The sequence below is a fragment of the Chenopodium quinoa genome, unplaced genomic scaffold (assembly GCF_001683475.1).
Source record: "Chenopodium quinoa cultivar QQ74 unplaced genomic scaffold, ASM168347v1, whole genome shotgun sequence".
NCBI classification, from domain to species: Eukaryota; Viridiplantae; Streptophyta; class Magnoliopsida; order Caryophyllales; family Amaranthaceae; genus Chenopodium; species Chenopodium quinoa.
This window is the reverse complement of record NW_018742598.1, coordinates 787,304-815,138: the sequence shown is the minus strand read 5'-3', so window position 1 is coordinate 815,138 and position 27,835 is coordinate 787,304. Positions and strand designations below refer to the sequence as shown.

General features: G+C 39.2%; 1 pseudogene; it reads right to left on the bottom strand.

Annotated features, from left to right (window-relative positions):
* Window positions 1–264: 264 nt before the first annotated feature.
* Window positions 265–27,835, bottom strand: LOC110721149 (annotated as a pseudogene).

The window sequence follows — 27,835 nt, the reverse complement described above, 5'->3', positions numbered from 1 at the left end:
AATGCGTCCTAACTTATATACGAAGTGTCGTCAAATACTTATTTCGCGCATTATCCCAACTTTGTGTAGTTTTTAGCGACGCTTTTACATATCCACATACTAAGATTTAGTAACGTTTTTTGTTGTCTTGCGTTTATGCGTGTCAGCAAAAAGCGTCTAGAATTTTTTTAAAAGTTTTTTTTTCCTTTTTTTCCTTTTATTAAATTATTACCATCATACATACATTATATTTATTTAAATTTATCATAAATTAAATTAATAACATTAAAATTAAAATAAACAAATATTCTATATAACTAGATTAAAAAAAAAACAATAATCAACAACAATAAGAGTACGTTGTTAATTACCAAATTTATAAAAGAAAACATCAAAACAATTAATAAAAATAAAAATAAAACGTCGCATATTTTTTTAGGGCAAAGCAGCGGGAAAAATATATTAAAGAAGATTAATTTCCTCCAAAGTCAATAAACTTTGAGGAAAAGGACCCAAAGATACAAATTCGTCATAACCTCTAGTCTCCCATCTAGCGACATTATGAGCTAGAGTATTACTCGACCGCTTTACATGAGAAATTAAAAACGAACTAAAACTAGAAGAAAGCCTACAAATTATCATATAGAAGAAACACAAGGGAAAATCCTTTGGCCTTGTTTCGGAAAGCATTCACCACATTCAAAGCATCACTTTCAAGCTGAACATCAGAGTTTCCCAACCTCTTCTCCACAAGCAGACCCTATTGACAGGCAGCAGCTTCCGCACACCTTACATCCCACCAGCACCCTCCTGCCTCACTGTAGCAGCAACAACAGTCCCTTGATCATTTCTGATCACAGCCCCCAACCCGATTTTAACACCCAAATGGGCATCACAATTCACCTTGACCCTTCCCCGACTTGGGCAGCTCCACAAACTAACTGATGGGCAGATTTTACTGGTTCTGGTAGCAACCCTTCCAATATACTCATTACTTTCACGCACCATATTCACGAACCCCCTGGCAACCTCAACGTCATCATTAACTGAATTCTGCTCAAAGGTGGACATATTCTTGTAGTGCTACCTCATTAATAATGGGCGAGAAAATAAAAGTGGTGCTCAAAGGTGGACAGAGCAAAAGTGAAATGAAAGTGTACTTGAAAAAACACGACCTTAGCAATGAATCTTAGTATACTTAAAACACCTAAATCTTGGACATCTCATATTAATTTAAGAACTTGCTAATATCAACTGATGCATTATACGCTTGCTTTATGAGTCCATAATTTACAACATCTGCTTCTGCCAGCTCCTTTATAAGTTTTGCATCTTCAATCTGAATACATAAGACAAATCAAGTAGATGAGTGAAGCATAGTGGTCAAGTCAATCCAGCAAATATACATGAATAGGAAATCACGAGATCATGTTCCAGGTATAAAATTATAACTGAGATGGGAACAACAAGATAGAATCATACTACCTCAAAATATCAATCAGTCAGCTTACTAAAGTAGGTAAATCTGCCATCATTTTCACAAAGATACTATTTCACGTTCTTTCACCACTTGGTTCAGTACAGACAATTCAGAGAGAGAACCAAAGTCATTATGCTGGTGATTGCAACTGAAATCACAGTATGACATTAAACTTAACCATTTTAGTAACTGCATAACTTTATAGTTATGCAAATATGCCAACAAGCAGCGCCATACCAGTAAACTATTTTCTGCAATTCTTAACCAGTCCAACATAATATATTTGCTCAAATCATAGCAATACACATGTATACATGTTTAAGCTATATCATGAAGAACTCTTTTACACAACTCGGAAATGCATGAGGAAAACAATTCAATCACAAAATTGATGCAGAAGAAAAGTGGCCAAGCTCCAGATAAGAACCTCCAGTAAACAAAAACACAGATCATTCTCTTATCAAATAGGAAGAAAGTACAAATTGAGCATCACCTTATATGCAAGGTCTTTGAGAGTATTAACAACTTTAGCACGATCAACTAATTTGGCAAGCATTTCATTAGATTTTACATGATCATCCCAGTAGTTGTAATCATGCATTTTCTCATCTCTCCAGACAAACATCTCTTCTTCAAGCTGAAGCACTGTTGGTGCCAGCATCTCACCACAAAGAACAGTGGCCTTATTGGCCTACCAAAATTCATCAAGTGACAAGTCTTTCTTCCTCTCCTTTGCTAATTATGAACTCAATAACTCATTTGTGGATTTCATTGACACTGACCGCCTCCCCGCACCCCCCACCATCAACACAATTATCAATTGGTTTTATAAGTAAATACAAAGGAGGATAAGAATAGGCAATGCATGATAATGGCATCCAATTAAACATTCTTACAGACTTAAGATGTGAGCATTTCATACAATAAACAATTTTATTTGCTCCCAATACCAAATTGATACCATTTAAGTTTTACACAGCCCATGTAATTTCTGAACTTCAGAGGATAAAAACACTACTTTGCCTCATTCTCACTAGCAATCTCAATGATTATCTGAATATTAAACTGGGACCAACAACATTGTTGTACCAGCATTGTAGTCAAGTAATCTTGCCAAAGGGGATAAAGAACTTATTCAATAAGTCAATCAATTAAAAAATATAGAAAAATTGTACAGAGTTTTTAGTATGGATATATATAATGCTAAGAGGCGTGTGAGCTGTCAAGAGCATAACCAGATAAATCAATCAAATTTCTACAGAGAAATTCCTTCAGAGGAACTGCAATAATGTCAACAACATAACCTGATAAATCAATCATCACATAGAGCATTCAAATGCCCCAGAAACAGAATATGGTACTAAAGGGTATAGGAATGATAAAAAATCAAATTACACCATAGTATAATTAATAGTTCAGAGCGTCAAATGACTCATTTTATAGTAGTGTTTGTTTCAGTTTCATTTGATGGAAAGTTAGACATTAATAATACATTACCTTGTCAACTAAGTATGCATCTCCTTGTTCTAAGTTGAATTCTACAACTTTGTGTCCGCTAATAATATGCAATAGCAGTATCCCATAACTATATATGTCTGACTTCCTCGTCAAGTGACCAGAAACTGCATATTCTGGAGCAAGATATCCCCTTTCAAATTTTGACATAGCAAGAAAGATAATCAATATAAACAACAAGCAGACACAAAATGGAAGAAATAAATTGTTCAGGATTTCACTTACAATGTGCTTACCAAGCGAGTGCTCACATGAGATGTATTTTCCATAAATAGCTTTGCCAAACCGAAATCTGCAATCTTTGGCATGAAATTCTTATCCAAAAGTATGTTGGCAGATTTAATGCAACGGTGTATGTAGGGAATAATTTCAAGCCTGTAAAAATCCCACTAGCTTGAACCCCACTGTGATCATACACTAAAGTACGGTGGCGTCCAAAGGGGAATAAGATAGAGCAAAAGAGTCGCCAACAAGTTTTTAAGGAACTTATAAACCGTTCATAGGATGAAGGTTACACCCCTTAACGATCTAAGAGATCGTCAACTCCATAAGGTCATGAATCAAATAAAGGTTCGGGGATGATGGTACAAATCCAACCTAAAAGAGATTGAACTTGCCCTAATAATAGGCCTCTACTTTATTCTGCTCGTATTCATGTGCGCTTTCTGAATAACATACAATCAATAGGATTAACCCTAAACATGTTTAATCTATGTTGGTTGAATTTAATGCACAAATAAATCTATTATTGACGATCACTTGAATTATAATCAAAGTTAACCTAACAAGATTATTAATCATCTTATTAAGCGTGATTGCAAATACCAATTCCCCTTAAACATGCAATAAAGGTGATCAATCAATAACAAATATAAAATATCAAGCAACATAATAAATAATAATAATCATAATAATCATAAATATTAGGGAGAATATAGGAAGCATCATACTTTTAATCATACTTAATATTAAAGATACCCTAGACATGATATTAGGAATCAAAATAACAATCTAAGCATGATATCTACATCATAAATCAATTAAACCATTAAAGTACTTACTTGGATGCCTCGTACCTCTTTCTAATAACAAAATACACACGTTAGTAACTTTAAGAAAAATAATAAATCAAAACAATCAAATTAAATAATTGAAAGAAAGACTTGGGACCAAACCCTCAGAAATTAAACCTTTCACGCCTAGGGCGAAGGCAACTTCGAATATGGCTAGGCGTTTCTAGATCTTGTGAATGCGGAATTTTGTATGAAAGAGCAAGAAACAAAGAATGCTAAAGAATTAATGTTATTGAAAATTGATGAATAAATGATGTAGATGATGAATGAAGAGAATTAATGAATGGTAATTGATGAATAATTTTGTGAATGAAGGGAGTTGATTATTGGTAATTGATGATGGTGAAAACTTAAGAATAAAGAGAATTGGTGGATGGTAGATGTAGATGATCAATGAAAACGGAGTTTTTGATACGATATTTATAGAGAAAATCATCCAAAAAAGATAATTTATCAAAACAGAGTCTGAAGACCACAAAAACACATTGGCGTCAGCCCTGGCTCATTGGCGCCAATGGCTGGCGTCTGGCGCCAAGGCCTGGGGTTGGACGCCAAATTGGATTTCAACGCGTTTTCGAAAATCTGATAAATTCTCGTACTGGAAGATAAAATAATATAATTTCAGTCGAAATGATATTTGATCTAAATTAAACTCTGAAGAATCCTAATTGAATTAAGAATGATAAAACCTTATAGAATGTTCTAGAAGACCAAAACCATTCCTAATTACATTAGGAATGATAAATCATATTAGGCCCTCCCCTAGATCATTGGGCCGTACTTAAAGCTCAAACCGGGCCCAGTTTAGTAAATTGGACATAAATTCCTCAATATTCATCGGAATTGGGCTTATAATATATCGCTGGAAAGGTCTTTGCAAGCCCCATTTAACTACACCACTATTGGACCCATATCATGGACCAACCAAACTGGATTGGTTGTTTTCTTAAAATAAAGTTTTCAAAAACAGAGAGAAGAGAAGAGAAAAGAAATAAAAACTTCCCGCAACACTAGACCTTTCCACACTTTCGTTTCATTCGATTATGATTCGACGTGAAAGGCACTCATCACTGGGTTTGGTTTTGGGGAGACACAAATGGGTGTCTACAGAAGCTCCCACTTTGACTGAGTTTGGAGAAACGCAAGTTTTGAAAACGAAAGTCAAAGTATCGATAGGGACGGAGAATGATTCAGAACGTTCTGCGATCCTAAATCAATCTTATAACGCCGATACCTGCAAACTAGCGTTAGTTAAACAGATAAAAGAGTTAAGAAACGCGTATCTTGCACCGTCGAGCACACGTCTCTGAAAGTAACCGATTGTTGTTGTTGCTGTTTTGACAACCTCCTACAAGCTAGAGAATGTCATCCTGCTTGAAAACTGCTACGCCTTGTAACTGCTTCCAATTAGAAGATTGCTTCGCCCGAAACTATCCTCTCCGCTGTGATAATATTCCACGTCCAAGGGAATATCATCGAAGATTATTTCTCTTGAAACAATCCTCATCCACATTGATAATATTCCACGTCCAAGGGAATACTATCGAAGATTGCTTCTCTTGAAACAATCCTCATTTGTTTGTGAAAACCCTCCACAATCTTAGCGAATGCTGTCGAAGACCGCCCATCTCGTGCTATCTTCTCAAATCTTTGGTGACAACCTCCACAATCTTAGCGAATGTCGTCGAAGACCGCCCATCTCGTGCTATCTTCTCAAATCTTTGGTGACAACTTCCACAATCTTAGCGAACGCTGTCGAAAATAACTTTACTTGAAGTCATTCTCATTCGATGCGATAATTTTCCCAAAGGAAAAATACCGAAGACCCACGCCTGTCGATCTTTAAAAGTTCGCCTGAACTTTGCTTTTGCTATTCCTGTACGTCGGCGCTTTCGTTGCTTTGAACCTATACGTCGGTGCCTTTTCTGCTTTTGAGCCAATTCCTAGGCGCTTTAAGCTAAGTGAGACGATCTTTCATCTGGTCGATCACTTATTTACTTTTGGAGAGGCTTCGAACTCCGACGCTGCTGAAATATCTCTGGCGCCAAGAATTGACTCTGTCGCCGAACGCTGTGATATGGTCTTCCCTGTTCTGTTGCACCTGTATTTATTTTGACTATAGAACTTTGCCAATCTCTTTAATCATCTTAGGGTTGACCTAAGGCTTAGCATTGCTTGACTCATTGACTTGACACGACTCAAGGTATAAGCTTGACTCGATGTGATTGACCGACTCGAGGTTGACTCGACTCAAAGTGAAATGACACGTGTGACTCAAATCAAAGTGATATGGCACGACATGACTCAATGTGTACATGACTCGTGTGTGCATTGTAATGTGATCGTGCGACTCGAAAATGCAAAAAGCAAAAATTTTCCGTCATTTTTTGTGGAGGGTACCGACTTTCTCCCGAAAAGGAAAGACGCGAAAAAGAATCAAAAGTTTGAAGATGCATGTTGAATGAGCTTAGTCAAATGTCATTCGATACTATCTCTCAAGGTGCAAGGATTAATCCATCCTAGGCTATCTCAATGGTTGACTCCATGATGAAAGTATTTGGGTAACGTAGGCACGGAGGCTAAGTACTTCATGCTTCGTGATGCAATGACAATTATGAGTGATGAGTGATGCGACAAGGCATGCTTCAACGTTAATATTTCATGACAAAGGGTTCCTAAGGGAAATATATTTGGTCATGTATGTGTGATGTGTGTGATAGTGACACTAAAGTTAGGACGCAAGAGCTAAGTGTGTGAAAAAACATATTGTTAGAAGAGCCAAATAATGGTGACTCTTAGGCTAGGTAAGCTAATGTTGTAAGGACTAAGCCCCCAAGTCTAGCTCTAAGTGAATAGGGATGAGCATAGGATATCCCTTGATATGATCATGGTGTAAGTGTATGAATGTGAATATGAATGCATGTTTATTACGGCTGCACCTCGATGTGAGGTTGCCTACGTATCCGTTAGGAATCAGGCCGAACGTAGCTCTAGCCAAACCTCGCACAAGTGTGTGTATACCTCAAACAGGTCTTTTAAGGGTTGTAACGTGGTTAGGCTAAAGGCTGAAGAAGAAGGGGATAAAGGCTCAAGACCCTAGATAAGCCCCCAAGGTGTGCAACCTCGCTTTTGAATCTTTGTATTTTCATGCTTGAATTTCTATTCTTTTGTAGCTCTTTTTTGCTTTAGCATTTATTTTATTTTTATAAGTGTGGGCAATCCCGATCATGCGGTCTATCACTCACTTAGCATTCATGTTTCTCAGGCACGGTACCGAGCACTCGATAAGAGACGCAATCTGAGACATGTTCTTATCGAAGATACTTTCATATCAAAGACATTGGAACACTTGCCCTTTTGTACACTTGTTTTCGTTTTTTATTATTGCTTATTTTTTGTTATTGCTTTCTTTTGAATTTGCTCAAGCTTTCTTTAGAATTGCACAAGTTTCACACCATCCCATCCCAAGGTAAATGTAGGTTAAAAAAAGAAAATTATATCGTTAGACGAGGCTCAAAGTGGTTTATGAAGAAAGGATTTGTAAATTAGAAAGGCGAAAGGAGATATGATGTGGCTACAAGGGGTGCCTCAAATCATTGGTATACAAGGGGTGCTTAATTCGAAATGATTTTTTTTTTTTTTTTTTTTTTTTTTTTTTTTTTTTTGCAATGTAATGAAATGATCATATACAAGGAATTAAATGCTCATTTTTATTAAAAGGAAAAAAGGAAAAATCTACAAAATTAATCTAAAGGAAAAGAAAAGGTGCCTATGCTAGACTTATTGGGGAAAGAAAAGATGAAAAAGAAATAGAAAAAGAGGCCATGAAATCTTGTCGTAGCAGCTCGCCTCTTGTCTTGTGTTGTTTCCTTTATCATTACTCGCTCTTCTTGTTAACTGGAGGCATGGGAAGCTTGTTATTATCAATTAGATGTTGGATAGCCTCCTTTAGCTTCCAACAGCTCTCATTAGTATAACCCCTACCTTGATGGTACTTGCAGTGTTCGTCTAGATTCCAACTAGGCAATCTCTTTTCAGGTGCGGGATCTTGAATAGGTCTAATGGGAGTAATGAGTCCTTTGGGGCATGGAGTCGATCGAAGGACGTATCGTAACTCATCCCAATGGGGTGAAGTCTTTCCTTAGTTTCTTCTTAGATCCTTGGTTATCTATGGCTAAAACTTCACTGAGATCAAAGGTACTAACATTGTTACTAGAGTGGGCGTTTTCGGAAGAAGAAGGATTGTCGTTCTTCTTTCCTTTCCAGCCACCGTGGTTACTATTGTTAGTAGCTTTTTTCTTTGCAAGGTCATCTTCGATTTCAATTCCGATGTCATAAACGGCCTTGAAAGTATTCAAATTGTGTTGATATTTTAGGTGCTTCGAATACTTTTCTTGGAGATTCTTGATAAACATCCTCACAGATTCCTTTTCGGTGGGGACTTCAATCATCTTAGCGGAAGTTTCCCTCCACTTATTAAAGAAAGAAGTAAAGCCTTCAGTTTCTTTTTGTCTTATTATCTCAAGTTGTCTATGATCGGTTTCAACTTGGATATTGCACTTGTACCTATCAACGAAAGCGTTTGCTATTGATTCCCAGGTAGAGGTTTTCTCCTTGTCAAGGGAGAAGAACCATTGTTGACAAACGGTTTCAAGAGATAGTGGGAACAGAGAGGGGAAAACCTTCATATATATACCTGATGACTGACATTTATGTCACTCTTAGGGGTAGTATTTAGGTCTTTTTCCTCTTAATTTTCTTAGGTTTTTCCACCTCATTATCCTCTTATAGCTTCTTTTTGTGTTGATGAAAAGTAATGCTTATTTGCGCTTATTTTGATAATCTTTATGCATTATTTTATCATCCCCATGCTCTCGTGAACTTTGGTACCTTCTGCAGGTTCCATGACGGTCCTATGCACGGTGGGCGGCCCCTTGGCCAAGTATGGAAGCCATGGACAAAGGCAAGAGGAGCAAAAGGGAAGGAGATGAAGCAAGAAAAGGAAGTGCAAGAGGAGGTGTGGCCGAACCTCTAAAAGGTCCGGTCGAACCTTGGTGTGGTCAAACTTTTGAAAAGTTTGACCGAACCTCCAGGGTGTAGTGAAGGCAGTGTCAAACCAGTTTTCAGCAATTTTGCAGGAGAGGTCGAACCTCAAAAGTTCGACCAAACAAGGATAAGGGAGGTTCGACCGAACCTACACAGGGTTCGACCGAACCTACCCTGAGTCCGACCGAACCTACCCAGAGTTCGGTCGGACCTTTTCCCGATCTCAGCCAATTTTGTACGGACTATTTAAAGTCCTTTCGAGATCGTTTTTGAAAAAAAAGAAGAAGGACAGTAGCCTAGTTTTCAGAAACCTCTCTTAGTTTGAAACATTCCTTAGGATTAATTTAGCTTAGTTTTCATCAAATCAAATCATTGTATTAGTGAAATTCAAGAATTATTCTCAAAGTTTGGCAATTTGTATTCAACATTTGAAGCTTCAATTAGTAATTTCTCCAACCTTTTTCCTTTTAATTTCAGATTTTATTTGGTATTTGCATGTTATTTAAATCTTCTTAGTTCTTGGTAATTTGTTATTGGATGATAGTTATTTCAATTGTTAACCACTTTTCCCCAATTATTGAAGTATTTAGAACCCTAATTCTTGATTGCATGTTGATAAACATGAGTTGTGAGTAGTCTTCTTGCTAGGGGTTGGGTGAAGCTCGACCTTTTGGGTTAACTATGCAAATGTGGGAGAAGCATTGATGTTTGTATTGAAATTAAATTGATTATATGAGATTGCTTGTTAGTTCCTCATGATAGGTTTAGCTACCCTTGACTAAGGAGCTTGATAGTATGATATGCCTAATTTGCCATGGAAGTGTAAATTGAGTACGTCATTAGTTATTGTAATTTGATTATGTATCATCTATTGCTAAACTAATGAGGAATATAAGTTTAGTAGTGTGAGTTGTTTTCTAATTGCATGAGGTTGATTTTACATATAGTCCTTGCTATATCTTGTCTATTTTACTCCCCGTTTGCCTATTTGCCTTGGTTGAGTGGATCTCATTCCCTAGTATCTTTAATTCATTGATTTAGAACCATAGTTTGTTTGTCTTCTTGACGAACCCCAATTCACCAATTGACTTCGAGTTAGCTTAAGTGTAAAGATCTTTGGCAATCATATCCCGTTCCTTGTGGACCGAACTCTTACTTGTCATTATGCTTGGTTTGTAAGGTGTTTGTTAATAAATGTGTTTGTGAGTGTGGAATGTACGACCGTTCTAACGCCCATCAAAATGGCGCCGTTGCCGGGGAGCGGTGTTGTTGATAGCTAATTGATTACTTGAGTCTAGTTCACCATAAAAAAATTTCAAAAAGATTGTTTCTTTTTGGCTACACTTGTAGCCCTGGTACTAATTGCGTTTGTTGAGAGTCTATGCGCAGAACTCATAACAGGATCTTGGTACCTTACGATCCCGAGATTGAGCAAACTTATAGAAGGAGAAAAAGAGTCGGTTCTAGGCCGTTTACTACTCCCCCAGCTAGAGAGACCAATTTCGAGGAGGATCGAGATCAAATGGGTGACGCGGAACCACCACCTCAAAGACCTTTAAAGGAGTTGGGAACTCCGGGAGCTTATAGAGCTTCAAGCGGTATTGCTCCACTCGTTACTCAAGCCAATGACTTCGAGATTCGGCCCGCAATGATTAATTTGATTGAAAGGAGGCAATATAGTGGAGCAAAACATGAGAGCCCTCTTGCACACTTGAACGAGTTCGAAAAATATTGTCACACGATCAAGGTAAATGGGGTAACTCAAGAGTTTGTGAGACTAAAGTTGTTTCCTTTTTCTTTGATAGGAAGAGCTCTTGAATGGCTTGAGAAGGAGGTGAGGCCTAACTCCTTGAGAACTTGGGACGAGGTCACCACGGCTTTCTTAGGAAGATTCTATTCCCAAAAGAAGACGGCCGAGGCAAGAGCTTTGATCCAAGGTTTCCGTCAAAAGGCTAGTGAAACCATTTATGAAGCATGGGAACGATACAAGGAATATCAAAGGGAGTGCCCTCATCATGGCATTCCGTCATATCAAGTGCTTCAAATTTTCTATGGGGGCTTGAGCCCACAAGGAAAGACTAGCTTGGATGCAGGAGCGGGTGGCCCGATTATGAACAAGACGGAGGAGCAAGTCATAGAGATAATTGAGGATGTGGTGAGGCACCACATGGATTGGCAAGAAGGAGAGAGAGATTCTCTAAACAAGGGAGGAAATGCGGTTTACTCCGTTGATCACCTTAATGCCATCAACAATTTGACCTCCCAAATCGCCAACCTTGGAAAGGAGATGACATCCATTAAGGCAAAACTAGAGACCTCTAGTTCAACACAAGAGCATCCCTCCCAATCTAAGGGGAGAGGTATGAATTCTAACTCTTCTCCCTCTACTTCTAATAACATGCCTCATGGATGTTTGTTTTGTGAAAATTGTGGGTCTTATGACCATGATACCTCTTCTTGTAATTATGATTTCCAACCCCAACCCCAATACGAAGATGGTAATGAAAATGAAAATGAACAAGTCAATGCCTTGTCTTATGATAATAGACATAGGAATGACAATCAAAGATACTTACCACCAAATAGAAGAGAACAAGGGGGAATTCCTATAACCAAAGAGGAAATGATTACGATTACCATAATCAAAATCAATGGGGAAGTAGGAACCAAAGGGACCAAAATCCCCAAGGTAACTACAACCAACAAGGTGGTTATGGTAACCATAATCATAATAATCAAGGAAACTATGGGAATCAAGGGCAATTTCACCAAGGGGGAAACTCTAATAATCGGAACAATTGGAACAACAATAATAATAGAGGTTCTTCTAATAAAAATACGTCCAATTCGAATGTTAGAGGTAATAGGGCTTCCCAAGACAACCACTATGCACAAGCACCACATAGTAGGTCTAGCTTGGAGGAAATGATGGAAAATCAAACTAAAATGTTCAATTCTTTCATGGCCTCAAGTGAAAAGAAATTTAGTGAAGTAATGACCCATAACAAAATGCTTGAAACACAAATTTCTCAATTGGCCAATGCTTTAAAAGAGGGAGCTAGCACTTCTAAACTTCCACCCCAAGGACTTGACCCCAAGAAACCGGTGAATGCTATATCAACTAGGAGTGGGAAAGTGTTGGAAGAGAGTGTCCCTAAGGAAAACAATGAGAAAGTGAACATGAGTGAGCCTCCCTTTAAAAGTGATTTTGAACAAGAGAGAGAGCAAAACCATGAGAATGAAAAGGATAAAGAATGTGAGAAAGAAAAAGAATTTGAGAAAGAGAAAGATTTTGAAAAAGAGAGTGAAGAGAGAAGAGAAAAAGAGAGTGAAAAAGAAACCAAACAATTGCAAAGACTTCCATATCCCCATAAATTTGTGAGACACAAATTAGATGTGCAATTCGGAAAATTCCTTGAAACACTGAAGCAAATTCACCTTTCAATCCCTTTTACCGATGCTATCAAGCAAATGCCTAACTATGCTAGGTTTTTAAAAGATATTTTGAGTGGAAGGAGAAAGTGTGATGTGGTGGAAACGGTGAATCTCACCGAGAATTGTAGTGCTATTATCATGAATAAGATGCCACCAAAGTTAAAAGATCTCGGTAACTTTTCTATCCCATGTGCAATATACAAGATGCAAATTGATAATGCTTTGTGTGACCTAGGGGCTAGTGTTAGCCTAATGCCATACTCGGTATACCAAAGACTTGGGATAGGGGAACTTCTACCCACCAACATCACCCTACAATTGGCCGATCGCTCTATTAAATTCCCAAAGGGTAAGGTAGAGGATGTTCCTCTAAGGGTGGGGAAGTTTGTAATCCCGGTGGATTTTGTTGTGTTAGAGATGGATGAAGATGTTAACATTCCAATAATTCTAGGAAGACCTTTTCTTGCTACTTCGGGTGCTTTAATAGATGTTCAAAGTGCTAAAATTTCACTAAAAGTAGGAGATGAGGTGATAGAATTTGATTTGAATGAGAGCATGAAATATCCAAGCTCTAGTCTTGATAATTGCATGATGATTGATACTATTGATTCTATTGTAACTTCTATGCATGAGCACTTGCTCACTACTAACGATGCCCTTGAGAATGTCCTTTTGAACAAGGAAAAGATAGGTGACCAAAGCAAAGAGATGGCATTGTATGAAGAGATGCTTGAAGGAAGTACGGAATCAAGCAATGAGCAAGTGTGCATGGGAATCACAACACATGATGCATTAGAAGTAGCTACCTCAAGAGAAGGTAAGGGTGTTCCAATGGTAGAGTTGAAACCTATACCATCACACCTAAGGTATGAGTTTTTGGGCCCCAATTCAACTTTTCCGGTTATTGTGAATTCTTCTTTGAACGAGTGCCAAACTCAAATGTTATGTGGTGTTTTGAGAGATCACCAAGGTGCTTTAGGCTATACCATAGATAACCTCAAAGGTATTAGCCCCGCTTTATGTATTCACCACATGGGGGAGGTGGTGAAGAAAGAAATCACCAAACTCCTTGATGACGGCATCATCTTCCCCATTTCGAGTTCTAGATGGGTTTCCCCTGTTCATGTGGTCCCTAAAAAGGGAGGAATGACCGTAGTTGAAAATGAGAATGGTAATCTCATTTCAACTTGAACGGTGACTGGTTGGAGGATGTGCATAGACTATAGACATCTAAATGCATCCACCAACAAGGATCATTTTCCTCTCCCTTTTATCGACCAAATGCTTGAAAGACTAACCAAGCACAAGTATTATTGCTTTCTTGATGGTTATTCGGGTTTCTTTCAAATCCCTATAAACCCGGATGACCAAGAGAAAACAACTTTTACTTGTCCCTATGGAACTTTTGCATATAGGAGGATGCCCTTCGGGCTTTGCAACGCACTGGAAACCTTCCAAAGATGCATGATGAGTATTTTTGGGGACATGCTTGAAGCCGAAATGGAAGTTTTCATGGATGATTTCTCGGTAGGGGGCCTTTCGTTCGAGGATTGTTTGTCCAACTTGGGCAAGTGCTTGACAAGATGTGAGAAGGTCAATTTGGTTTTGAATTGGGAGAAATGCCACTTTATGGTGGAAGAGGGAATTGTCCTTGGTCACAAGATTTCAAACAAAGGGATTGAGGTTGACAAGGCCAAAGTTGAAGTGATAGAAAAGCTTCCGCCACCAATCAATGTGAGAGGAGTAAGGTCATTTTTGGGGCATGCCGGGTTCTATAGGAGATTCATCAAGGATTTCTCACAAATTGCTAGACCCCTAAATGCTCTTCTTCTAAAAGATGCCATCTTTATTTTTGACGAAGAGTGTCTCCAAGCTTTCAACAAATTAAAGGAGACATTAATCTCAACTCCAATTGTGCAAGGGCCAAGATGGGATTTGCCATTTGAACTTATGTGCGATGCAAGTGATGTTGCGATTGGAGGAGTATTGGGGCAAAGGGTAGAGAAGAGGCTTCACGTGATTTACTACATGTCTAAGACCTTGAATGAAGCTCAACGGAACTACACCACAACGGAGAAAGAGTTTCTTGCCGTGGTTCATGCTTTTGAGAAGTTTTGGAACTACCTCATTGGTTCCAAAACTATTGTCTACACTGATCATGCGGCTATTAGGTACCTTGTGGCAAAGAAAGAGTCCAAGCCTCGTCTTCTTCGTTGGGTGCTATCACTTCAACAATTCGATGTAGAGATTCGGGACAAAAAGGGGGCCGAAAATGTGGTTGCGCATCATCTATCCCGGTTAGAGAACGTGCAAGATATTGACGATGGGCTCCCAATTTGTGATGAGTTAAAAGATGATGTGCTTTACTTGTTGGCCGAGAAAGATCTTCCTTTGTTTGCGGATTTGGTGAACTATTTGGCTTGTGGGGAATTTCCTCCAAATGCTTCAAGGAACCAGAAGAAGAAGTTGAAAAGGGAAGCAAGGCATTACATATGGGATGATCCGATCCTTTTCAAAAGAGGAGTAGATGGTTTACTCCGTAGATGTGTGCCAAATGATGAAGTGAAGAGTGTTTTGAAGATGTGCCACTCCGATCCTTGTGGAGGGCACATGGGTGCCAACAAAACAGCCTTGAAAGTACTACAAAGCGGGTTATGGTGGCCTCATATCTTCAAAGATTCATGGGGTTTTGTGAAAACATGTGACTCTTGCCAAAGAACCGGTAATGTTTCGAAGAGAAATGAAATGCCTCAACAACCGATTCTTGAACTTGAGGTGTTTAATGTGTGGGGCATTGATTTCATGGGACCTTTTCCCTCATCTAATGGAAATCAATACATCCTTGTGGCGGGGTATTATGTTTCTAAATGGTTTGAAGCCATTGCCTCCCCAACTAATGACCACAAGGTACTGATGAAGATGTTCAAAAAGGTGATATTTCCAAGATTTGGGATCCCTAGAGCAGTGGTTAGCGATAATGGTTCTCATTTTATTCATAATGTGTTTCAAAAGATGCTGAGAAAGAATGGGGTCCATCAACGCTTTGGCACGACTTATCACCCACAAACAAGTGGGCAAGCGGAGGTTTCCAATCGCCAAATCAAGGTAATTCTTGAGAAAACAGTGGCTAGGAATAGGAAAGATTGGTCGGACAAGCTAGATGATGCCCTTTGGGCCTATAGAACCGCTTTCAAAACCCCCATCGGCACTACCCCCTACCGGCTTGTATATGGTAAGTCTTGTCACCTTCCGGTTGAACTTGAACACCGTGCTCAATGGGCTATCAAAAAGATGAACTTTGATTTGGCGAGTGCGGGTGAACAAAGGTGGCTAGACTTGCATGAGTTAGAGGAACTACGAATGGGTGCTTATGATTGTGCAAGCTTGTACAAAACCCGGTCAAAGGAGTGACATGACCGGCAAATTGAAAAGAAGACCTTCAATGTTGGAGATAAGGTGTTGCTTTACAATTCAAGGATGAAACTATTTCCCGGAAAACTCATGTCAAGGTGGAGTGGTCCATTCACCGTTAAGGAGGTGTTCCCCCATGGAGTCGTTGAGCTAGATGATTTGGATGGATCGAGGTCATTCAAGGTCAATGGGCATCGCCTCAAGCTTTTTTATGAGGATGCTCATGTTGGTTTGATTGAGTCAATGCAATGCAATCTCATCTTTTGAGTGTGTGAAGTACGTCAAGCTAGTGACGTTAAAGAAGCGCTTCCGGGAGGCAACCCGAGTTTCTAACCCTCCTCTATTCTATTTGCTTGATGTTTTCTTTTCTTCTTTCACAAATTTAGATTGATGGTTTTGCGGGTATTTGGTTTGTGTTGATATTCTTGTTTGTCTTGCCTTAAAAAGGAATGCATTTTCCATATACCTTAGGCATGATTGTGTTGTATTTTAGTGTGTCTTGAGGGGAAGTTTTGTGCAAATTTTCAGATAGAGGGATTTAGGGGTGTTCGACCAAACTGCAACAAGGTTCGGCCGAACTTTGCAAAAGTTTGACCGAACCACCCAAGAGTTCGGCCGCTCCTCCCCTAGAACTCAAAATGGGCTAAAAACTGTCGGATTCTGGAAAATCAAAAATTTCGACCGAACTTTTCAAAAGTTTGGTCGAACCTATGCTGGTCCGACCGAACCCCTAGAAAGTTCGGCCGCTCCTGTTCTGGAAATCAAATTAGGCTGAATTCTGGCAGTTTCTGGAAAATCCAAAAGTTCGACCGAACTTTTAAAAAGTTTGGTCGAACTTATTATGGTCCGACCGAACCTCATAAGGTCCGACCGAACCTTTTTCGAGCTTGCCCAGAATTAATAGGCTTGAGCCGCTGCTTTCTCGCTCTTACTTCATACATTCGGCTCTCTCTCTCTCCCTTCTCTTCTCCTTCTCACCCTAATACTCCACTGTCACCCCTCCTTCAACCTCAAATCTCCATAAAAATCACTCCTATCTTTTTCCCTCCTCACTTCATTAACATCCACTACTCAATTCCTACAATCTCCTTAAATTTTCCCCAATTTCTAGGGTTTGAGTGACTTGAAACTTCTTGATTTCTACTTACTTCCAATCAATTGTGGTATGGTTATTCTAGCTTTTGCAAGCTCATTTCTTCAATTTCTCTTTGTTTTACCATGTTTTACATGTTCAAGTATGATATGTGGTATAATTGATATTGTTAGTCATGGCTTGTTTGATTTAAGTGGTTATTGGGATTTCCTTGTTGTAATTGGTTAGTTGTTGTTAGTAGAAATTGTTTCATGATGAATATGCATGTATGACTTGGGTTTTCATGATTTCAATTTGTTTGCTTGAATGTGTTAATCTTTCACTAGGTTGTTCATGCTACATTTTGATTGAGAAATTCTTGAGTTGGATGGAATTTTGTGACTGTTACTCATTGTTCTCGGTTTGATTTCGATGAGTTTTGAGTGGATTTCATGAATTTTAGGGGACATCATGCCCAATTTCGCCTAGGTTTTCTTAGGATTTGCATTCGATTGCCATAGGATTTTTAGCTCATGCCTTGGTTTATAAGTGTCCATTAATGCCTTGAATTGTATTGTTGCTACCGTCTACATCTATTTCACAACTCATGGCTTTTACTCTCATTGCACACACTTTTAATCTCGACGAGCTTCTTGTGCCCCCTTTTGGCTTGAATCTTCCTAATGTTAATTCTTGGCGATTTTTGTAGATTCACAATGCATCTTTTTGGCAAAAGCAAGTCCAAGAGGAAGAGGACGGGTGAATCTTCATCGTCAAAGTTTCCTCCTCCACCCGGCATCTATGATCATGGCATCATCGCTCCAAACAAACACTTTTGGGATGTCTATAAAACCCTCATAGACCGTCCCATACGATCTACAAGGTTCTTCTGCGGGAACACCTTAAGAAAGCTTGACATCATGGATGAAGTAGTCCGGCTCGCACAAAACTTTGGTTGGGGCGAGTTCATTGACCTCCACGCTCACACCTATGAGCGCGTCACATTGGAGTTCCTTGCTTCCCTCCGCTAGGAAGTCATTGAAGAAGATGATGAAGGGAATGAATCTCAAATTATTCTTCACTTTCGTATGTTCAACGAAAACCATTCCCTAACCGAGAGTGAGCTCAATGAGATCTTCCATTGGCAAGCAACCGGGATGCATCGACCTTCCGATATGACCTCAATGTGTCGCATTCCCTATAATGAACAAGAATGGTGGCCGAGCATCTCCACCAAGCCCATCTTTCGCACTAACACCGCAAAGGTCAACAACATCATCCATATTGCTTTGAGATACTTTGCCCGGCTCCTTCAGTATGCCGTATTCTTCAAGGCAAACCTCGGCTCTATGGTGAAAGATGAGGTAGCTTGCCTTTACTTGGCCGATAATCCTCAGCGTTTAAAGCTCAAATGCTCCACCACTTTTATCTCGAGATTGTTGGACACTCGAGATGGGCGGCTTGGTGATGAGATACACATGGGGGGCATGATCACCCTCATTGCCCTTTCTTTGAATGGTGGAGCTTACAAGGACCAAATTGATTTTCTCCCCCATGTGCTCCAAAACAAAGAAGAAGAGGCCGTCGGCTACCCTCCTTATGCTCTTTCTATTTTTGCTCTCCGCAACCAACGCTTCATCAACTACTCCACCCAGAATCGCAAATTTATCCTCTTGGTAGATAATGGAGAAGAATGGTGTGTCCTCCCGGATCCTCCTCACACTTCGGTAGACCCTTCCAACCCGCTAAGGTGGAAGATTGCGCGAAAATTCATCCTCGATGAATTAAGGAAAAAACAAGTCCGCGGTGCAATCCCTCACCCTCAACCGGTCTACCAAGTGGAGCATCCCTTTCCCCCCCCCTAGTGGGGGAGGTGAGACATCTTCTTCTTCTTCCTCTTCTCCTTTTGATATGAGTGCCCTGCGTAGTACCCTCGATGGTATTCGTTTTGATAATCAGGCTTCTATTGAACAATGGGGGTACTACGCAAGGATGAACTATGATAGTCTTGTGCAAGCGGGCGTTCAAACGCCCTATGTTAACTATCCCTACCACCCGCCTCAAGAGGGTCCAGTTCCACATTGGGACCCCTATGACCCTAACAACCCCTCCCCCAACACCTATGCTTATTGGGAAGGTCCTATCGACCCATCCCAACGTGTTGGTACCCCACCATACAACCCTTATCGGCCGGGTGGGTGTGACTACGCCTATGATCCGGCAAGTCCATCAACCCCGAATCCTTTTGATGGTGGTTGGGGTACACAAGGGTGGCACTATGAGCACTTTAACCAACCTTTCCATCCATTCATGGATCGCCCGGGGTTCGATTTCATGAACCCTCCTAAGGAACGGGAGGATAGAAACCCCCAATGAGGGTTCTCTCCTTCCCTTTCCCCCCCCGGACTTTCATGCCTATTCCTTTTGCTCGAGACGTGCAAAAGACTAGCGTGGGGGAGGATGTTCCTTTTGGTTGAAGTGTACATAGGAGGGTAGTGTGGTAGGATGGTAGCTTGTGCATATGGAGAACCATCAGGGATAATGAATTTATTGTAGTTAGAGATGATTTTTGGTTTGTAATATTCTTATGATGATGATGTTATGACTCTTCCTTTCAAAAAAAAAAAAAAAAATAAAAAATAAAAAAATAAAAAAATTTGAAGTTGTTTTTCCCTCTTCTCTCTTGATCCCATAATCCAAATCCCAAAATCCAAATCCCAAAATCCAAATCCCTTAATCCAAATTTTGTAGATAGCTTTTTGTCAATCATTTTCTTTTGTTTATAATTCTAGTCTTTTCCTTTTGTTCACTAACTTTTCTTTGTATAGTTGTAGTGTTTCTTTTCTTTTGACTCACTTTCCTTGTAGCTTGAAAACGGAAGCACAAAATGATGGAATAAGGAGCAACTCAAGCTCCGGAAACCTTGGTGAGATCGCGATTTTGCCTTGTGTTCTATTTCAAGCAGCATTTGGTGAGATCTTTCCCTACTTTCCTTTATTTTTCTTTGTGTGCATAGTTAGTTTAGACTAGAATGGAGTTGATTGTTCGAGGTTGTTTGCATTTGATTCCACGGAATCTGGTGATCGTTGGTATTGATGCCGAACGATCTTTGTTTGTCGATTGAGAATTATATGTTTACTAGCCTCTTATCTCTCTTGTACTCCTTGCATTAAAAAAAAATAAAATAAAAAATTCGAAAAATGTGAAAAAATGAAAAAAAAATTCCTTTTTATTCATGGAAAACCACGAAAAGCTTAGTTGTTTCATTTTCATTTCGAGCATAATAATGTTGACTCGTGTGTTTGAATGCTTTGCTTCTTGAGTGTTATAAGTTTGCATGCTTCAGGATTGCCATTGGTTGACTCTGGGACATGTTCATGCTAAGGTAGTTGTTCTAGAACTCGTTAGGCCCATCGAACCCAAATTCACTTGTTTGTGGTAAGAAGGTGTTGCTCTCATTAGGGGATTTGAAGCCCTAGAGATGGTTTTTGTAACCCGATGTGAGCTTTATTGTTCAAGCCTCCAACATTACTTGTATGAGCGGCGTAGGATCCTCACCAAGGCATGCTTAGATCTAGAACTTGGCGTCTGGCTCCCGAGATCGAGACCGAACTAACCTACGAATGACAAAGGCATTCTTCATTCGGTGACTATTTTTGTTTTCTAGTATTAGTTTTTTTTTCTTTTGTATTTTTGGGTTGCATTTGCCCTTACCATGTTGAATCTTCCCCTCCTTGATTATAGCACATTGCAAGCCCATGGCCCTTTTGTTTTACTTTCACCCTTAGAATCGTGAAACTCAAGCCATGAGGGCTTATTGTAGTTTTGATTTGAAATTTGGAAGGGAATGGCTCTACTTGGAAAGTGAAGCAGTGTTTTTGTGAATATATGTTCAAGAAAAGCAAATGTAAATCCTAGAAAAAGCCTTTGAAGCTAAAAAAAAAAAAAAAAAAACAGAGAGAATGTGACAAACGAAGAGTTGATGAATGAAGATGTAAGAGGAAAGCGAAAGCTCAAAAGTGTTTGGCATTATAGTTCAAGATTGTGGCAACGTAGTTTGAAAATTGGTTGATGATTGATTTTGAAAAAGAGGCTTGATCACCCTTTGCTTCACGGTTAGGCTAAGCACCAATTTCCAAATTCCTCCACACCCTTACCCCCTAGCCAACGTTACAACCCTTTCAATGCCCTGTTGACCTAGGTTGGTTGAGTCACTAGTCGGTGGAGGGAGCTGGAACTCAAGAATATGGAGAAGGCATGACTTGGTGAGATGTCGGGTTCCCGTATTTTGCAGTGTTTTATCTTTGTTCCGGCTCCTTCGAGGAGTCACTTGATGCTATCTCCAAGGGCGGATTTGAATCTAGATGAGGGAACGCGGTAAGATTGTATGGAATGCGGGGGGAGTGGTGCATGTTTGAGTTCTCTATGCTTAGCATGACTTATCCTTCATTCAACTTTCGGCATCCCCTTGCATGCTCACTTCTACTACTCAGAAAGTTTGACACTCATTCATGTTTTTTATCTCCAAAAGCTCGATTTGGCTATGATTTGTGTTGGATTTTTTGTTTCTCTTTCCCTTGTTTTTGGTTTGTCTTGAACGTAATTTTGTAAGAGTTGTGGGGTATGCTCTCTGGAAACCCTCACGAGATCACAACTCGTCCTCATCGGCGACCTTGGGGTTTAAATGGCTTGTTGCTTTTGCTAAAAGCAATTTCGGTTTTTCTTTTGTTCCTTGCATGTTTGAATAACTAATTCTTTCTCCCTTGTTCTTTTTCCTTTGCTTTGCTCGAGGGCGAGCAAAGGCTTAGCGTGGGGGAGTTTGATGAGTGACATTTATGTCACTCTTAGGGGTAGTATTTAGGTCTTTTTCCTCTTATTTTTCTTAGGTTTTTCCACCTCATTATCCTCTTATGGCTTCTTTTTGTGTTGATGAAAAGTAATGCTTATTTGCGCTTATTTTGATAATCTTTATGCATTATTTTATCATCCCCATGCTCTCGTGAACTTTGGTATCTTCTGCAGGTTCCATGACGGTCCTATGCACGGTGGGAGGCCCCTTGGCCAAGTATGGAAGCCATGGACAAAGGCAAGAGGAGCAAAAGGGAAGGAGAGGAAGCAAGAAAAGGAAGTGCAAGAGGAGGTGTGGCCGAACCTCTGAAAGGTCCGGTCGAACCTTGGTGTGGTCAAACTTTTGAAAAGTTTGACCGAACCTCCAGGGTGCAGTGAAGGCAGTGTCAAACCAGTTTTCAGCAATTTTGCAGGAGAGGTCGAACCTCAAAAGTTCGACCAAACAAGGATCAGGGAGGTTCGACCGAACCTACACAGGGTTCGATCGAACCTGCACAGGGTTCGACCGAACCTACCCTGAGTTCGACCGAACCTACCTAGAGTTCGGTCGGACCTTTTCCCGATCTCAGCAATTTTGTACGGACTATTTAAAGTCCTTTCGAGATCGTTTTTGAAAAAAAAAGAAGAAGGACAGTAGCCTAGTTTTCAGAAACCTCTCTTAGTTTGAAACATTCCTTAGGATTAATTTAGCTTAGTTTTCATCAAATCAAATCATTGTATTAGTGAAATTCAAGAATTATTCTCAAAGTTTGGCAATTTGTATTCAACATTTGAAGCTTCAATTAGTAATTTCTCCAACCTTTTTCCTTTTAATTTCAGATTTTATTTGGTATTTGCATGTTATTTAAATCTTCTTAGTTTTTGGTAATTTGTTATTGGATGATAGTTATTTCAATTGTTAACCACTTTTCCCCAATTGTTGAAGTATTTAGAACCCTAATTCTTGATTGCATGTTGATAAACATGAGTTGTGAGTAGTCTTCTTGCTAGAGGTTGGGTGAAGCTCGACCTTTTGGGTTAACTATGCAAATGTGGGAGAAGCATTGATGTTTGTATTGAAATTAAATTGATTATATGAGATTGCTTGTTAGTTCCTCATGATAGGTTTAGCTACCCTTGACTAAGGAGCTTGATAGTATGATATGCCTAATTTGCCATGGAAGTGTAAATTGAGTACGTCATTAGTTATTGTAATTTGATTATGTATCATCTATTGCTAAACTAATGAGGAATCTAAGTTTAGTAGTGTGAGTTGTTTTCTAATTGCATGAGGTTGATTTTACATATAGTCCTTGCTATATCTTGTCTATTTTACTCCCCGTTTGCCTATTTGCCTTGGTTGAGTGGATCTCATTCCCTAGTATCTTTAATTCATTGATTTAGAACCATAGTTTGTTTGTCTTCTTGACGAACCCCAATTCACCAATTGACTTCGAGTTAGCTTAAGTGTAAAGATCTTTGGCAATCATATCCCGTTCCTTGTGGACCGAACTCTTACTTGTCATTATGCTTGGTTTGTAAGGTGTTTGTTAATAAATGTGTTTGATTGAGTGTGGAATGTACGACCGTTCTAACGCCCATCAATACCCTTAATGGTCATTATAGTTTCAAAAGCTCTTAGATGGAAGTAAGGGTTATTTGTTGCCTTGAATTTAGGGATGTCAGTGGAGTTGAACTTATGCGGAAAAAGTTCCTTATCCAGCGAGACCCCTTGCGAACTCATGCCTTGAAATCTATAGTCACTAGATAGCTTGCTTAGACTCTCTTGCATGAGATCCATCCGTTGTTGCTTCACGGGATCATCGACCTTAAGTGTGAGGAGCTTAAGTGTTTCAGTCATGGTAACCAATTGGTTCCTATGCTCATTGACTTCTTCTTGAGTTGCCATTATCTTTTTAGCCTTCCTCTTTTGAAGAATCGGTTTATCAAAAAGCGAGACTTGAATAAAGCGGTTGTCCTTGATTAATCGTCCTTCTCTCCTCGACCAAGTACTGTGAAAAAGGAATTTGGGGATACTTATTGTTAATTATTTGACTCAAACTTTATTCAACATGCAATGGATGGAGGAAGTGAAGAAAAATTGGAATAGAATGTGAAGAGGATTTAGATGGAGGGATATGAAGGATTAGGAGTAGAATGTACCCCAACTCAAATGACGGAAAAGACCGACTCATGCATGAACCTAAGACATGGCCATGGTGAAGTGTACTCAAAGTGTGTGCTAAGACTAGTGAGTGTAGGTGACATGTTAAGACTCGTGTCATGACCATGTGGCTAGACTATGTGACCAAGACTCGATTAATGACTTGACAAGGTGTTATTGACAGCGGAAATTAACCGAATTAATTAGCGAACTGCTTAATTAGACCCTAGGTGATGACTCGACAAATAATCCGAACTGTCGGCCAAGCGACAGGACTGGCATCACAATATGGTGATTGGCGCCAGACTTTTTAGTAAATGTCTGGCGCTACACACCATACAGTGGCGCTACAGCCCAGATTTTGGCACCAATATTGGAGCCTCGTTCTGGGACTGTTTTCGATATTATTAGTCAACTGGGGTATGCCTAAAGTCGTACTAGGTCAATTCCGATTAAAAGAAGAAAAACTTTATTAACTCGAATTAATTAATTAATTAATTAGGCAAAGTTCTTTAAGTGATTAATTTTAATCTCAACACAAATCAACAAACGGTTAAGAGAACATAGAATATATATGCACAACAAATAATGCACAAATTAGTCAATTAGGCACAATATGATGCAATGAGTTCGCAACCTAACCATGGCTCTATTTCTCTAAAGTTCGGGATATGGTTTAGTCAAATAGGTTCCATGGTTAATTGTCCAGATGCACCGCGTAGAAGCCTAACCGTGAAGGGTTAACGCGTGTGGACAGAACACCGCGAGTTTTTAGAAAAAACTCACTTCCATGGTTTGGTGAATTCAACCTCTCAGATGTACCCTTTGTTGCCAGGAGCGTTCAATCGGTAGATAGAGCATGAATTCCCAGAGGGTTATGTCCATATGTAGAACACATATGGGTTTCAGAAAAGTGAGAAAAAATTCAATCAGGATGTAGGATCGAGCAAACAATACGAAAAACTGGTCGAAATTAGAACGCATATTTCTGGCTCGGTATTGGGGGAAATTGGCGCCAGCAAACAGAGACTGGCGCCAACTTTTAACTGTAGCGCCTGGCGCCAATACTGGCGTCTAGCGCTACGGCTAAAAGTTTAGCGCCAAGCTCTGGCCCCTGACGCTACTTCCCACATGCCTTAGCAGCATTCTATGCTCAATAAAATCATCCCGTTTCACGCGGTGTTATTTCAGTCCTAGTTGTGAAAGACATTTCTCAAATTTCCTACGTGTAAAATCCTATGTTTTTGACTCATTACGGATGGTCTTTCCAATGAGAACCTTTTTATGCATATGACAATAATGTTAATCAAAATTACGCACATGAAATACTTAGAACTTTTTGAGTCTCATCCACTCATTCTAAATCATTGCCGAAACAAGTTCAGGAATTAAAATAGAAATCCTCCCCAGTGGAGTCGCCAAAAACTGTAGGGAATAATTTCAAGCCTTTAAAAATCCCACTAGCTTGAACCCCACTGTGATCATACACTAAAGTACGGTGGCGTCCAAAAGGGAAGAAGATAGAGAAAAAGAGTCGCCAACAAGTTTTTAAGGAACTTGTAAACCGTTCATAGGATGAAGGTTACACCCCTTAACGATCCAAGAGATCGTCAACTCCATAAGGTCATGAACCAAATAAGGGTTCGGGGATGATGGTACAAATCCAACCTAAAAGAGATTGAACCTGCCTTAATAATAGGCCTCTACTTTATTCTGCTCGTATTCATGTGCGCTTTCTAATTAACATACAATCAATAGGATTAACCCTAAACCTGTTTAATCTATGTTGGTTGAATTTAATGCACAAATAAATCTATTATTGGCGATCACTTGAATTATAATCAAAGTTAACCTAACAAGATTATTAATCATCTTATTAAGCGTGATTGCAAATACCAAATCCCTTTAAACATGCAATAAAGGTGATCAATCAATAACAAATATAAAATATCAAGCAACATAATAAATAATAATAATCATAAATATTAGGGAGAATATAGGAAGCATCATACTTTTAATCATACTTAGTATTAAAGATACCCTAGACATGATACTAGGAATCAAAATAACAATCTAAGCATGATATCTACATCATAAATCAATTAAACCATTAAAGTACTTACTTGGATGCCTCGTACCTCTTTCTAATAACAAAATACACACGTTAGTAACTTCAAGAAAAATAATAAATCAAAACAATCAAATTAAATAATTGAAAGAAAGACTTGGGACCAAACCCTCATAAATTAAACCTTTCACGCCTAGGGCGAAGGCAACTTCGAATATGGCTAGGCGTTTCTAGATCTTGTGAATGCGGAATTTTGTATGAAAGAGTAAGAAAGAAAGAATGCTAAAGAATTAATGTTATTGAAAATTGATGAATGAATGATGTAGATGATGAATGAATAGAATTAATAAATGGTAATTGATGAATAATTTTGTGAATGAAGAGAGTTGATTATTGGTAATTGATGATGGTGAAAACTTAAGAATAAAGAGAATTGGTGGATGGTATATGTAGATGATCAATGAAAACGGAGTTTTTGATACGATATTTATAGAGAAATTCATCCAAAAAAGATATTTTATTAAAACAGAGTCTGAAGACCACAAAAACACATTGGCGTCAGCCCTGGCTCATTGGCGCCAGGACCAGTGGCTAGCGCCAGGCGCCAATGGCTGGCGTCTGGCGCCAATTCTGATTCCAGGCGCCAAGGCCTGGGGTTGGACGCCAAATTGGATTTCAACGCGTTTTCGAAAATCTGATAAATTCCCGTACTGGAAGATAAAATAATATAATTTCAGTCGAAAATGCTATTTGATCTAAATTAAACTCTGAAGAATCCTAATTGAATTAAGAATGATAAAACCTTATATAATGTTCTAGAAGACCAAAACCATTCCTAATTACATTAGGAATGATAAATCATATTAGGCCCTCCCCTAGATCATTGGGTCGTACTTAAAGCTCAAATCGGGCCCAGTTTAGTAAATTGGCCATATATTCCTCAATATTCATCGGAATTGGGCTTATAATGTATCGCTGGAAAGGTCTTTGCAAGCCCCATCCAACTACACCACTATTGGACCCATATCATGGACCAATCAAACTGGATTGGCTGTTTTTTTAAAATAAAGTTTTCAAAAACAGAGAGAAGAGAAAACAAAAGAAATAAAAACTTCCCGCACTACTAGACCTTTCCACACTTTCGTTTCATTCGATTATGATTCGACGTGAAAGGCATTCATCACTGGGTTTGGTTTTGGGGAGACACAAATGGGTGTCTACAGTGTACAATGTGAGGCTCAATTACCTCGTGGAGAAAGGCAAGGCCTCGTGCTATTCCTAACGAAATGTCCCTCCTCATTTTCCAACTAAAATTTCTTCTGCTTTCTTATCCTCCTGTATTTTCAATGATCACGAATTAGAAAAAAATGGTTATCAAATTTAGAGAACAAGCGGACTCTTTTATTACCTAGAAGGCCAGTGCCATGCTATTCTTATCCGTGAAGTCATAGATCAAAAATCTGTTGGCAACAGATCTGCAACATCCAATAAGAGTGATAAGATTTTCACGTTTGATGTTAGATAATGCAATGATTTCAGTGATAAATTCTTGTTCTCCTTGCAGTGACTCGAGTTCAACTGAAAGTACTTTGACTGCCACGATTGATTCATCTTTGAGGTATGCCTTAAAATATCCAATAGAAACTGCCTGAAGCTAATCAACAAAAAGAGTATGCAAAGAGATGTACCCATTGACCAAGCAAGTGGACTTTGACAACACCGCTAAGGGCTCTAACATTACATCAACTATATCAAATCTTGGCAT